At 35.1% G+C, this 13,278-nt stretch overlaps 1 protein-coding gene across 2 annotated transcripts in view; it reads right to left on the minus strand.

Annotated features, from left to right (window-relative positions):
• LOC145681505 (uncharacterized) overlaps positions 1-13,278 on the minus strand; it is a 354,193-nt gene that overhangs the window by 99,762 nt on the left and 241,153 nt on the right. The gene's annotated exons all lie outside the window — the stretch shown is intronic.

The raw sequence follows: 13,278 nt of genomic DNA on the forward strand, positions 1-13,278 counted from the left end.
GTCTAAGGCGCTCTTGTTCCACATTTCGATTATCTTTTATCTATTTGAAGATATCACATAATTACTGTAAAATTAGCGGTATTTTAATTTCGCCGGGATGAAGACTTTTAATAAGGGATACATTTTCATGACATGCACATGGATGTCACTGGTACGCGAGGGGTTAATGAGAAACTTTTTCAAGGACTATGACCCTGTACTAGAAGAATGACATTGTGTTTCTCAGTGAAGATGAAATAAGATTCATTATAATCACTTGTTTGGTAGAAAGCAATTTAGACAGTATTTTGTTGCTGTATTTTATAACTTCTTTTTTAGAAACAGATAAAGTTGCCCATCTCTACAACATCAACTACTAAGATATAGTTTGGTTACATCGTAGCAGAATGTCTGATAGCTAGACATACGATACTGCTTTTAAGTAGCCGTCAACGGGCACTCTATTCGGTAAACGCTCCAGGGAATAATATTAGCAAAACAGAGGCAATAACACTAATTGCGTTCAATAGGTGTGTTGTTTCCTCATGAACAGTTATGGGATTAACCATTATGTAACTGTATCTTCACTATATCTGAAAGCTTGATTTACGTGATTTACGTTAACTCACTACTTCGGCACTGGAGTTTTTTTTTACTAAGCATATCTAACAGTAGTTAGTAGTGTTTGGAATAATACTTGGAGATAGTCATATACGTAGATAGCTATTAATAATTTCAATTGTTTTCATTAAAGCTGCCACCTTAACTAATAAATGACATAAAATATTTCTTCAATGAACAATCCGCCAACCCTAAAACTTATATGCCACCTACCTATAATATGGATGTTCACTACACAGAGACAAGTATAATGAGCTACTTATTACATTTTCAGGAATGAAAACTCGTTTCTTTTTAACATTTCATATTATAAAGTGGATCATGTGTCGCAAATAAAACTCGTTTAACTTAACTCATTTTAACTTTTACAAGTGCTAAAGTGGTGAAAACATTGGTAACATAATTTACTGTGATTATAAGTATTCTTTCTTATTGATAGTTCATTTTCCGCAAACTGGTAAGCTTCCATTCCAGTGACGATGCTAGAGAGAAACAAGCTGGTGTACGCCTGCTCAATAGGTACTACTGCCCCCCCCCTCGAATACCTCACACAACGGCCCCGACTTTCCAAAATTTATGTGGGTACATATCAATGGCGAAACATGTTATATGTTTTTCACGATATTTTTTGATTGATTTCCTTTTAGTTAAAATATTTTATAAACGCTGTCATAAATGACTGCCCTATAATGAAGTAAATATACCGGTATATAAGGATAAGTTAGGGCTACCCTAGCTCAGTTGGTAACACGATTGACTTAAACTCAAAAGAAACAAGTCCAAGGATAGGAATAAGTTACTGTAATGGATGTTCTCAACATATGTAATCATCACATTAAGTGTATACTTTAAACAACTTACATGATGCACAACGATTGCAAGAAGCAATTATATCAACACGGTACTCAAAGAAAACACCACATTCATACAATTTAAAGTGATTTCTTTTTTATAAAAGCAAATAATTTTAATGGTATTGCAGGAAGAGTTTTCTTGTGAACATAAACTAGAAAGTGATTAAACTTAGATGTGTTGCTTGGTTGCCTTTGCACAAACATATTTGAATGAAACAATTATATTTTAGAGGTTAGAAATTTTATCTTCCATTTCAATGTTTTAATTTATTATTATTATTATTATTATTATTATTATTATTATTATTATTGTTATTATTATTATTATTATTATTATTATTATTATTATTATTATTATTATTATTATTATTATTATTATTATTATTATTTGATAATGGCAAGTGAGAAACGTTTATATTATTTTGTTTCTATCAAACTAAAAATCTTATTTGTGTGGGTACTGGAGCCCCGGAGCACTCACATAGTCGGCGCGCATGACCCTACAGATATGTTATAAAACTATAGTTATGTTATAGGTCAAGTAATATAAAACTATCCTTGTCGGTATACGAAAAAGAGCTGCCCGCCGAAATGTTTCTGCCTCTTGACCCACCTTCCAGAAATTAAAACTGACATAATTACTGTTCCATGCACCATGGTCCTCACCTAAATTCTTCGTTTTACATAGCAGTGATAGGTTTGAATTGAATACCATCTATCGATTGATTGTATTAATTTCTATCCTTTATACTACCATCATACCTTTCATGAGTTCTCTTAGAACACAATATCCTAAGCAGTTTTATTTCCTCCGATATTGTTGTTTCATCCTTAGTATCCTTACAGAAAACAGGTAATTTCTCAATTCTTCTTCACACTCATATTGTGAAAATTTATAGTCCTTTCTATCGCTCTTGGAGTATTCATGCTTCTGTCTTGTATACGAGCCTTTTTTCTTAACCCTTCGGTGACACATGGATTTAAATCGTCGTTGGACTGTACTAAAGGAAGGGTATTTAAATTTCGTACCCTTAACTCACATTCTCAAATATTCTCCAAGATGAAAAATCTCTCATCCGATTATGTTAAATAAATTAGAAATTATGACATTTCAAACATTGCTTTTTAAAATGAAGTAGTGATGCTGAAAGAATAGGAATTCATTAACGTGTAAGTAGGTTGGAAGCATGTGGAGAAGGGAGTTCTAAACTAAAACAGTGTTTGCATGCGCATTTTCCACATGAACAATGGAAATACTCTCATTATCGGGGATTTGTTTTTAAGTGGATGTGTTTATTTGTATGGAGTTTAATATCCTTTTTCTGAATGAAGTTTATATAAGACATGAATCTATGCTTTAAAGTCGTATCCAAACTACATACTCGTATCTCCCCACTGAAGATAGAACCAGAGACTCCTACGCTAAGAGCTTGGTAATGGGAAAGATCAACACTAGCGTGCAGAGGAAGCATGTCAAACTTAGTATCTGAAGTGAGCCAAGTGGTGATCAAGGTACAGTAGTCAAGCCACAATAATAGTTATAATAAAAGTAATGTTCATATTTAATGATATTTTTAAAAAGAGAGTAAATATATAAAATCTTAGTTAATACATTAGTTCTTTAAATAAATAGAACAAGGTAATCCAGGTAGTAGATGGATACTTGATATCTTTTTTCCTTGAACAATTCTTTCCCAATCTACAACCAATTTTCGGATATCTGGAGACATGCTGCCTCTCACCAACAATTTGTTCCCTTCTCATAAGGTACACTGGTCACATTGTAAATTTCCTTTCCTTGGAATAAACCGAGGACCATGGAAAAATAATTTAAGGGCAGCACACGACCCACCGACATCGAATTTTGACATGATTGTTGTAGAGGAGCACAATATAACATATTTTCCTCAATTGAATAACCGTGAAAAAGCTTCTTAAAATGAGATATGTTTCTCAAGTTTAAATAGAAGAATCATGTTGCCAGACTCTAGAATTGCCGTTATGCGAAATGGAGGTTCCAAAATTTTTAATGTTAAAGACAGAGGAAATCTGCTTAGTTTTTTTTTTTTCAGTGTAGCTCTTAGAGTAGTTTTATGGCCTTTAGTATGAAAAAATATCAGATATGGCCTGATTCCAAGTGTCAAAAACATGTAAATTGTCTAAAACATGCTACATATAGCACAGACAGACGTGGCACCACTGCAGAAAAGCGATATAGATATATAGACCAAAATTTCCACGCTCCACGAATTCGAACATCCTGTACACGGTTGTAGTAAATAAAAACACTATTTTTCATTATAATCCTTCTGCGTGCCCCTGTAAAAAAGTTATTACAATACAGACTGCGGTCAACGTTTATAACCTACGAGAATGTATGCACAACAAAATGTGAAACCACCAGACGACTGTTTACTTAAATGTTTCCAAAACTAAAATTCAATCCATACTGACGACACAGAACAGGACATGAACAAGGAAACCATTTTGTATTTGCTCAAAATCTCTAAATATGTACATAATGAGCACAGTCGAGTGAGTCTGTTTTCATTTCTCAAACTCGGAAAGCAAAACAAGAACTAAGGTTTCTGATCTATGACAGCACAGTTTATTTTTTTTTCTTTTTGTAGAATCGCAGGTTGAATTCAAACTCATATGCTTAAAGGAGTACTAAACTATGATACATCTATTTAGATAACCGATCTGCTACGGTTATCGTCAGAAGAAAGGAAAAATGAAATGAAATTTTTGAATTTTACGTCCCATGGTTATGCCGGTTAGGCTAAAGGAGACGGTGATTTATGAGAAATGAATGAAATGGTAGAATGAAGAAAGTGGGAGGAAACGGAAGAACCCCAAGAAAACCCACGCACAGGTGTTTGTCCACCACAATGTTCACTTAGTGGGAGTAGAGTTTGAACCCGGGACCCCCTGTACCAGAGGTGAACGCTCTACCACTGAGCTACCGCGGCCCCCTCAGAGGAAAGGAAAAGACCGGTCTATACGAAAGTATTCAAGTTCTTACAATAGTTCGCCTAAAACTAAAATTCAACAATAAACCTATCTAGGCTTTGTGTAATGAGGTACAGTCTAGTTCAGTAGTAGAGGAGGGATACCTAGTTCGATCCCAGGCCATATGTGTCTACGGTGGACAACACTGTATTCGTGAATTTTCTCGGAGTTTCCTGTTTCCTCCCACATTCTCATTCCACCAATTGTTTAATAATTATTCACTTTTATTAATTATTCCCCTCCTTAAGCTAAAAGGACATAATTGTGGAACGTAAAACTAGAAGATTATTATTATTATTTTACTTATAGAGTATTAAAAAAATAGGAACTTCTAATGCATTCGCTCTAAATAAGTCTCATTGGCAAAAGAAAAGCCATATTTAGGGCTATCTAATTTAATTCCAGCTATGGATAAAAATACAGGGCTTTTGTAAGAGAGGTAGGGGCTAGTTTTTTAAACCTTCTTTAAGACTAAACAGTATTATGTTTGGCCTTAAATGTATCAAAACTACTGAATCGATTCCAATAAAAGTTTAACCTCAAGCAACATTAAGTATAATAAAGTGTAATAATAAAGTTAAGTGTAATAATAAAGTTATCTATTTTATAAAAGTGAAACCGATCTTGTGGGTCATTGAATCACGGGAAAACAACTGGGCTTATTGTAATGATCTTTTTATAGGTAGGTACAGTTATCACCTACCTCGAACTGGAATTTTTATTATTTCGACTTGATTAAAATACGTGTCCTAAGGAATAGCGAGGATCATAATTTACGTAAAAAATTGAGTATCTCATGAAAACCTTAAGATAGGAACAATGAAACTCGGTATATAAACTCCTTACTAAAAATAAACGGGAACGTGTTCGTGTTTTTCAGCATTTTCGTTTAAAGGGGGACAAGAGAGCATTAGACATATGTATATATATGAGGGGTAGTCAAATGAAAACGGAACACACGCGAAAAAGTACCAATAAAATGTTTTTTCCTCAAAAGTAATTGCCAGACGTGTTTATACATTGAAGAAGAGATGATCAATTTCAGTCTTGCAGAAGGAGTAAGGTCGCTGACGTAACCACGACCTCAACCACTCTTGCACTTCCTCGTCTGATGTCCAAGAATGTCTTTCTTCAGGTCGCCAAAAATGTGAAAATCAAAAGAAGACAGATCTGGGCTGTACGTAGGATGCTGAAGAGTTTCACATCCAAAGTTCTGAAGCGTATCCCTCACCAGATTAGCAATACGGGGACGGGCATTGTCATGCAAAAAGATGATTCTGTCCGACAACATTCCAGAATGAGTTGAATTTATAGCGCATCTCAGTTTCTGCAGAGTCTTCATAGTATTTCATATTTATTGTGACTCCACGCTCGAGGAAGTCAACAAACAGAAGGCCTCTGCAGTAGAAGAAGGTAATCATGACTTTACCGGAGCTTGTGTGAACAGTTTTGGATTCCTTTGGCGGGGAAAATTGAGATATTTCCAATGTTGGCTTTGTTGTTTGCTCTCCGGCTCAAAATGGTGGCTCGACGTTACGTCACTTGTGACGATACGGAACAGAGACGCACGCTGTAGATGCATCAGACATGAAGCCATTCTGTTAATCTTTTGTCCCACCGCGCCCTATGCTTCTAACAGTTACGAATAAAGTACTTTAATATGATGCAACATTATTTATTTCGGTTTTCAATAATATTTGTATATATTTTCCAATCTTAGAAATCGTGGCCAAAAATATACAAAGTAATCAAAATTTTGTAACGTAAGTAGTTAGAATTCCATAATATTCACCATTTTGATTAGTTCAAAAGTCCATAGTTTAAAGTGGAATACACATATAAGCTAGTAGGAAGAACATAATGGTGTGTCATATTTTCTAACTTTCAAGTAAACTGTAAAACAAAAGTGATACCCATCCAATTCAATGCAATGACACGTACCAAACAAACTTCCCCTGCCATCTGCAGGCACATTTCTGAAATTAAACAACCTACATACTCTTCTGTGGTTTGATCACAACCCACTCCATATCTACCATTATGGTCACCCGAGCCGCTCATTTATTAAAAATATGACAACATAAATACATAAAGAGTGCAATCAAACTAATAAATTATTACAACCATATGAATAATAACATACTCGGACAGAAATTAAATATAAGTTAACATAGAAAGTGTAAACTTTAAGTGACATTAACAAGATAGAATAATTACCTTGGAGGTAACACCTTAAGATGAAAGTTTATCTAACGGAATGAGTCGTTACATATGAAAAATTGAGTTTTTCTTCTTTGTGATAACCGCAAGAAATTAGGTGTTTTACAGTATAATTTTTATTACTGTATTCTAATTTCTGAATTGCCCTATAAAAATATGATTTTATTTTGATCTTGATTCACGAGATAATTTAATGATGAAGTAGGGAGAATTCTCTAAAGCAAGTGTATTTGCTGAAAATGGTAAAAAGGAACTTAAGACTTCTAACTAACTCACTAACTCTATGGCTTATGGAACTAGAAGGTTCAATGCCGCGTTCACAAAAAGCTCTCCACTGACTTTTATCCTTAGCCAATTGGATCCAGTTACTACTTTGTATTCTTATTTCTGCCAGATCCATCTTAATATTGTCCTCCTATCCGTGTCTAGGTCTTCCTAATGGTCGTTCTCCGGTTGGTCTTTCAGTTAAGACTTTGAAAGAGTTCCTACTTTCTTCTATGCTGGCTACATGACTGCCCACTGAGCCTCCTAGACTTGATGACCCTAAACAATGTTTGATAAACCGTATAAATTATGTAGTTTCTCGTTATGAAGTTTCCACCATTCCCTATTCCTATTTCTCTTGGGTTTGAATATTCGTCTCAGGATCTTGTTCTCAAATACTTTGTCTATGTTAACACTCCTAATTATTGGAAAAATGTTAAAGGAAAGGGAAATCCCGTATTCATGAAACAATCTCACGGGAAATACTGGGTATTCTATAATATTATTAGCGAAAAACAAAAGAAATGGATCTTAATATGAACAAAATGACATGGATGATCGTAAATCTTCATGTATAGTTTTTGAGAACATTGATGAAATAAATGTATCGATTTCTTTATGGTGAAAAGAAAACTTATGTTGTACGGTAATCACGTTACCTTTTAAGATGAACTGATTCTGAATTATATATTAGTCATGCATTTCTGTGTAACACTAACAAGCTGACAGCGTACAATATTGTTAATGAAATATAGCTCAAAATTGTGATCTACTTTGTAAACTTTGATTTTTGCTTAATTGATATTGTCCAAAGATAACTGATACAATTGATATATTATTTTAGTGTGCTTATGCACTATATAGTAAAAATTGGAAACTTAGTAGCAGATGTATTTATCGTTGCCTAATTTTTCCTAATAGTGAAGGATATACTACTTCGAAAAAGTCTCTATTACAAGTACTTTGAATATATTTAACTATCTATGGTATGAGGACTTAAAAGTTCATCGCTACACAAGGAAAACTTCCTATTCTATGTGAAGACAATACACCTTGGATGGTTATTACCAATCACTCCAAGACCCTGCTTTATATTATCAAGCGCTGTATTGTCCCTGTTTTTCTAGTTCTGTGTTGTATTAGACTATCATTAGATTATTATGTCAAGTATTTAAAATGAACGAAAAATATGTAACGGAATCTTTCAGTTTTACATATTCCGATTATGGCCTGTAAACTAAATGAGAGGATAAATAATCAAAATGAGTAATTACCAGTTGAATGATCATGTAAATTCTTTGTAAAGAGTTAGGGTAATTTTATTTCATAAAATGTTTGGTCGTCCTGGGAGGAACCGGAAGAAAACGGAAGAACCTCTAAAAATCTTATAGAAACAATTTTGTCCACCACAAACTCACATAACTTAGAATCGAACCAAAAACCCCTTGCACTAAAGGCAAGCGGCCTACCATTGTGCTACTGTACCTCCCTTGGAATGAACGATCAATTGTTTCAGTTACAAGCTGGATTTAGCGTATCAACACAAATACAACAACTGTATTTTTATATTTAGGCATGTTCCATGAGAGTTATGCTACATGCTCCATGTTTTATAAGAATCATGATAAAAGATACGTTCCCACATCAATTTTTCAGCTACTTTTTCGTACATATGAGTTATAAGTAATCTACATAACAGGTGTTAGAATCAAAATATTTACAAATATCCATCACGTATGAAGGGTTAAGAAATGCAGTATTGCCCACACATTCTAATCTCGCCTGAAATATAAATTTCCTCATAATCCTATGCTGAAACTTTTGGTGTTCTAATCTCAGACGTAAGACTATAAAAAAGGGCTCATTTTACAGGGTGTTCGAGAAGTCCTTCCCTGATTACAGAAATTGATAACTCAGGCTAGAAATAAGATAGAAATATGAAACTGGTGTTGAATTGTTTACAAACTATAAAAGTTTTTGTCTGTGTTAGGTTTGTTCTGTTTTACCAAGTCTCACTTACCACCTCATTGGGGTTTGGACGTCCGTGCCTATCTGGATAGGACATTTCATGGGCGATGGATTGGTCGTGATGGACCAACAGCTTGGCCTCCACGCTCTCCTGACATAACCCCATTATACTTCTTTTTATGGGGTTATGTCAATGATGAGGTCTATCAAACACGTGTACCAGATCTTGAAACCCTGCAGCAACGAATAACCACAGTCGTTGCATCGATCCCTCCAGTGATGTTGGCTAATGTGTGGATGGAAATTGAATATCGCCTAGATGTGCTACGTGCTACCAAGGGTGCTCATGTGGAAGTGTGCTGATGTGACCAAAACTTTTATAGTTTGTAAACAATTGAACACCAGTTTCATATTTCTATCGTATTTCTAGCCTGAGTTATCAATTTCTGTAATCAGGGAAGGACTTCTCGGACACCCTGTAATTCTACCGAAAAGTGTGAAGGTGGAGGTGGTAATATATGAATTATCATGAAATATTCATCTGTTTATCATATACATCCTAATGAATTATTCACTTTTAATTGGTGTTATAGGATTTTTCTAAGTCATCCTGTAAATTATCGTATGACTTTCTGCGACTATAAGTTCGAATTAGTTTTTTAAACACACAATACACCATGTATCCATCTCACACATTGATTTCTTTCAACATAACTCAGAGCACACCTGTGAGATTGCTATTTCTTTAGCACTTAGGTAATTCTTCCTTTCATGTTTCTTACACACACACTCAAACGACGATGCTGAGGAGAAAGGGTGAACCGCCCGTGAGTTCATGAAATATTGATTCTACTTTTGAGGGGCAGCTGAGCGTATACTTGTTGAGCAAATCGAGGGTGTCCTTGCGTAAACGAACTGATTTGTATAGCTACATTCAAATTCAAATATAAAATACTGCATATTGAAATTCTGAAGCCGGAGAGAATATTCCATTCACATATTTTATTTTACTTTTCGCTTTCACATTCAATTTTGCAATAATTATCTACCATCATTATGCAGGGAAGATATTAGTTTAACAGAATATTTCTTACTGAGAAGGATTCGGAATGACTACTAAAGAGGGTATGCAATATTGTACAGGTGTGGAATATTAGTTCAATTTGTTGTGATATTGATTTATGATTTACCTCTGAATTACCATAAATTACTCAAACAAGTGAATGTAAAATTTTATTTGGGTCATCCCATACGTTATGCACGTATAGGAGACCATGCAAATTGCATGAATTTTTATTAAATCCATGTAAAATCGTGAAAATAAAACACAGTCTTCATTTCTAACTTCCGCAAAAATATTCTAGAGGCAGGAAGACATTGTTGACTTGAAATGAATTATAAGAAAATGGTTGTTAAAAATAGGACGTAGAAGAATCGAGAGAACCTCTAATCAACGAAACGAGAATATATCAACCAGAAGCTGCACATACAGGTACATAGAAACTAGGAAGGAACGGACTTACGATCATACAGTACAGGAAAGTTGGCATTCTAATATTGATGAGTAGATACTAGCAATTCATGAGTAGTGGCGTTTAACACTGGGTTATTTATAGTTCCAAACATTTTACGGAGTCTTCAATAATGGTGGGCAATGGTTAAATGTATCATGAGTGGATTAGTAGGAATGTTTATTACAGCCTAACGGATCTTATCAGTCTGGTTAAAATGCATTTATGTTAGTGGAAATTTATATATTTAGTCCAAAGAAGTAAATGGAAGCTATAGCTGGAAGTGATCTCAACACGGTTTCCGTAGAATAAGTCGAGCATATTGAAAAGTGTACAGTATTGACCCTAATAACATGTGTAACCATCCCAATTGTTTGGGTATATACTGCATGTTTGTCTGAGGCATAGTATCCCACGTCTGCTGTACTTTTTGGACCGACTGACAGCGGGTCCGTTTTTTTTTTTTTTTATAAGTTCTTCAGCAACTCAAATATAAAGAATAGAAAACAAGAAAGGCCAAGTTTTATGAATCTACGTTTTAAAATCTTTTAGACTTTACACAGCCTTTACTATTTGGCAGATGTTGGACGATATTCCCACATATAAATATATTTCCGAAATTCATATCATTTCGAATTTCTGCACATTTGCATGTTCCTTTTTTTTAATGTGATTTCAATATGCTGTTAGATATTTCTTGCAGTAACTGAAATGACGAAGTTTTATAGTACACCTAATGCATGTTTACGAGGTTAGTTCACATTTCCACCGTCACTTCACATAAACAAATAACTCATAGAATTATTACGTTTACTTTTCATTGAAAGTTCATTCATTAAAATCATTTCCTGGAAGGAAGGACTTCGAGATCATAGACGTTTTATCCAAGGCTAATATTCAGTTGTCTAATAAATATTGAGCCTTTGGAGGTGAAAATTGAGAACACATCTATTATGGATTGCAAATAAAATTATGGAAACATAAGAACCATTTTGTTTGATGACCCTTCTGCTGCTCCTCCGGCAACACTTCTCCTCGCTATAGAACTTATGTGGCCTCTGGACAATCAATTGTGACATGTGGTTTTTCCAAATGTCTTTTGAAACTTAATTAACACCGTTTAGAAAATTCTGCAGAGATTGAAACAAATGACAGTCTGACGGTCATACACACTCGGCCAGGTCCGAGCTATATGACGGATTCATTAAAACAGCTAAATTTTAGCAGTTTCTGATGGGTCGTTAAAACGACACATTTTTTATTCACCAGTTCCGGCCATTTCTTTTGACTAGCTGGGTGCACTCGCACTAATTGTTGATAGTACAAGTCGGAGTCTGTCGTTTTACCTATGATGTCCCTCCAATCTCACCAAACGCACAGTATAACATTCCTGGGCGTCAGTGTATGGGCTTTGTACTGACTGTGGAGCTTCTCCTTGCTTCGATTGCACTCTTTTTTGCACATTGTGGTCGCAGGTTATTCCAGAACCGTATCTAATAGTTTTGCAGCCCTTCAACGTGAATGTTTGCAGCTAAATTTCTGTAATTCACAGGACTGTATATGTAAAATAAACTGGTCCATGAAAATTTGCCGCCCTTTCCCTAAACATTGCCTCCCAAGATCATGACCCGTGCATACAGCCCTGAGTTATCCACTTTTCGCCACTCGCAATCAATTACTTTAGAGATGGCTCGAGTTCGCTACGTTTCACTAGAGATTCGCAGATATAAATTCGATCGAGTAAATGTTTTTCAGTCAGACTACATGATACCCAAGCTTCCTTTTTTCTGTAGCTAATTTTCTTCAAATGGTTTATCACTATTTGGTGATGGGTGTTAAGGTCATTGGTGATTACTCTACTTTTGCCAGAATATCATCCACTTTTGCTGTGATTGGTCATCCACCGTAAGGAGCATCTTGGACAGCAAATTTTAAGAACTAAAGCGACTGAACCATCTTTTGCCTGTTGCTTTTGTTAACGTATCTTACGCATAAGCAACATAAATTTCTTCACGCGCCTGTGAAGAATTTGCGCCTTTATCGAAATAAATTGTAAAATGTAGTGCAGTTTTGCGGGAAAGTGTGCTCATCTTCACAGTGCAATATGTTATGACTGTGCCAACATTTCTTGCATATCAACTAGCGTCAATTGTCAGATCAAATGACGTTAGGCTTGACCCGCTGTGACTTTTATTCTTGAGATTTGGAACACTTACATAATTTCGTGTGCAAACGACTCAATACATTCTACGCTACCTCATACATGAAATTTGTATTCGTCACGCCTCCACAAAATTGCTGAGGGGATTCGATTACACTCTCCAGATGCAAATAAGCTGATTTTTACAGTTAGGAATGGTCTTTGTGAAAGAGCCTATTCATATAAAAATCTTCAATGATATGCTGAAACACATTTACCCTCTGAGCCACATGGGTACTATGTATTAGCAAACATTTGGATGGGCTGAAAAAATTAAGTTGTCAATATTTGTAATACATGATTTAATTTGATTTAGTTTTTGTCTGCTTGTTGGCAATGATGATATCAGGAGGTGGCCCGGAGGGAATTCCCCTGTACCTGCGAAATTTCCCCCGGGAGCACTTCTTCGATCATGATTAAGGAGGATTATCACTATGTTCGTAGTACTACCTTGAATCGCTGTGTGTTGGAATTCCCTGCGGGGGAAATCTCAAATCATCACTACTTGTTGGTATGCATGTCCAAAATGTTGCAATTCGTTACACAGTTGCGTTATAATGTTATTTACTATCTCTTTCTGTCTATTTATATCTTGTAATCATTTCGCACCAACTTTTACGAGACGAATTTTCTCAAGAACACTATAGAT

This window comes from Thermobia domestica, chromosome 3 (assembly GCF_964235325.1).
Source record: "Thermobia domestica chromosome 3, izTheDome1.hap1.1, whole genome shotgun sequence".
Classification (NCBI taxonomy): Eukaryota; Metazoa; Arthropoda; class Insecta; order Zygentoma; family Lepismatidae; genus Thermobia; species Thermobia domestica.